Below are 2,643 nucleotides of genomic sequence, written 5' to 3'. Positions count from 1 at the left end.
TCTCGGGCTTCCAGTGGCTATCTGATTTGGTGAAGACTGCCAGTCACGCTAGCGGGATGAAAGCAGAGCTCTCCATCTGCAGCATCGTCGACAGGACTGACTGCGGACCTTTGGTACAGAGCCGATTGGAGGGTCTGAATCAGAGGCGGAGACGGTTCTGCGACCATGTGGGCTGCAGATTCCTCGACTTGCGCCATAGTGGTGGGGCTTCGCATTCCGCTGGATAGGTCAGGAGTCCACTACACACAGCAGGTGGCTACACGGGTAGCAGGGGTTGTGCGGCGTGGACTGGGCGGTTTTTTAGGTTACATGGCCTGGGGCAAGTACAGAGAAGGCAACAGCCTCAAAGGGTGCGGGGACCAAGCAGCAATCGGTATTGTAATTGTGAACTGTCGAGGCTGCGTTGGTAAAGTACTGGAACTTCAAGCGATGATAGAAAGCACCGAAGCTGAAATCGTTATAGGTACGGAAAGCTGGCTGAAGCCAGGGATAAATTCTGCAGAAATTTTTACAAAGGCACAGACAGTGTTTAGAAAGGATAGATTGCATGTAACCGGTGGTGGCGTGTTTGTCGCTGTTAGTAGTAGTTTATCCTGTAGTGAAGTAGAAGTGGATAGTTCCTGTGAAGTATTATGGGTGGAGGTTACACTCAACAACCGAGCTAGGTTAGTAATTGGCTCCTTTTACCGACCTCCCGACTCAGTAGCATTAGTGGCAGAAAAACTGAGAGAAAATCTGGAATACATTTCACATAAATTTCCTCACCATGTTATAGTCTTACGTGGAGATTTCAATTTACCAGATATAGACTGGGACACTCAGATGTTTAGGATGGGTGGTAGGGCCAGATCATCGAGGTATCTGTTTAGCAAGAGTAATAGGAGGCAGATTTCAGACTACCTAACATTTCAAAAGGAAAATTTCTGTTTCGACACAGACAATGTTGAGTGTTTATGGAAAAAAGTTCAAGGCAATCGTAAAATGCGTTTTAGACAGGTACGTGCAGAGTAAAACTATGAGGGACGGGAAAAACCCCCGTGGTTCAATAACAAAGTTAGGAAACTACTGCGAAAGCAAAGAGGGCTTCACTGCAAATTTAAATGCTGCCAAAACCTCTCAGACAAAGAGATGCTAAACGATGTCAAAGTTAGCGTAAGGAGGGCTATGCGTGAAGCGTTCAGTGAATTCGAAAGTAAAATTCTATGTACCGACTTGACAGAAGGTCTTACGTTAAATCAGTAAGTGGATCGAAACAGCATATCCAGACACTCTGGGATGATAATGGCATTGAAACAGAGGATGACACGCGTACAGCTGAAATACTAAACACCTTTACGTTAAATCAGTAAGTGGATCGAAACAGCATATCCAGACACTCTGGGATGATAATGGCATTGAAACAGAGGATGACACGCGTACAGCTGAAATACTAAACACCTTTTTCCAAAGCTGTTTCACAGAGGAAGACCGCACTGCAGTTCCTTCTCTATCGCATGAACGAGAAAATGGCTGACATCGAAATAAGTGTACAAGGAATAGAAAAGCAACTGAAATCACTCACCAGAGGAAAGTCCACTGGACCTGACGAGATACCAATTCGAGTACACAGAGTACGTGAAAGAACTTGCCCCCCTTCTAACAGCCGTGTACTGCAAGTCTCTAGAGGAACGGAAGGTTCCATATGATTGGAAAAGAGCACAGGTAGTTCCAGTTTTCAAGAAGGGTCGTCGAGCAGATGCGCAAAACTATAGGCCTATATCTCTGACATCGATCTGTTGTAGAATATTAGAACATGTTTTTTGCTCGCGTATCACGTCATTTCTGGAAACCCAGAATCTACTCTGTAGGAATCAACATGGATTCCGGAAACAGCGATCGTGTGAGACCCAACTCGCTTTATTTGTTCATGAGACCCATAAAATATTAGATACAGCCTCCCAGGTAGATGCCATTTTCCTTGACTTCCGGAAGGCGTTCGATACAGTTCCGCACTGTCACCTGATAAACAAAGTAAGAGCCTACGGAATATCAGACCGGCTGTGTGGCTGGATTTAAGAGTTTTTAGCAAACAGAACACAGCATGTTGTTCTCAGTGGAGAGACGTCTACAGACGTTAAAGTAGCCTCTGGTGTGCCACAGGGGAGTGTTATGGGACTTTTGCTTTTCACAATATATATATAAATGATCTAGTAGATAGCGTCAGAAGTTACATGCGGCTTTTCGCTGATGATGCTGTAGTATATAGAGAAGTTGCAGCATCAGAAAATTTCAGCAAAATACAGGAAGATCTGCAGCGGATAGGCACTTGATGCAGGGAGTGGCAACTGAACTTAACATAGATTAATGTAATGTATTGCGAATACATAGAAAGAAGGTTCTTTTATTGTATGATTATATGATATCGGAACAAACACTGGTAGCAGTTACTTCTGTAAAATATCTGAGAGTATGCGTACGAAACGATTTGAAGGGCACGATCATATAAAATTAATTGTTGGTAAGGTGGGTGCCAGGTTGAGATTCACTGGGAGAGTCCTAAGAAAATGTAGTCCATCAACAAAGGAGGTGGCTTACAAAACACTCGTTCGACATATACTTGAGTGTTGCTCATCAGTGTGGGATCCGTACCAGGTCGGGTTGGCA

This window comes from Schistocerca cancellata, chromosome 4 (genome assembly GCF_023864275.1).
Source record: "Schistocerca cancellata isolate TAMUIC-IGC-003103 chromosome 4, iqSchCanc2.1, whole genome shotgun sequence".
Classification (NCBI taxonomy): domain Eukaryota; kingdom Metazoa; phylum Arthropoda; class Insecta; order Orthoptera; family Acrididae; genus Schistocerca; species Schistocerca cancellata.
The sequence above is the reverse complement of the archived record's forward strand: the minus strand, read 5'-3'. Positions refer to the sequence as shown.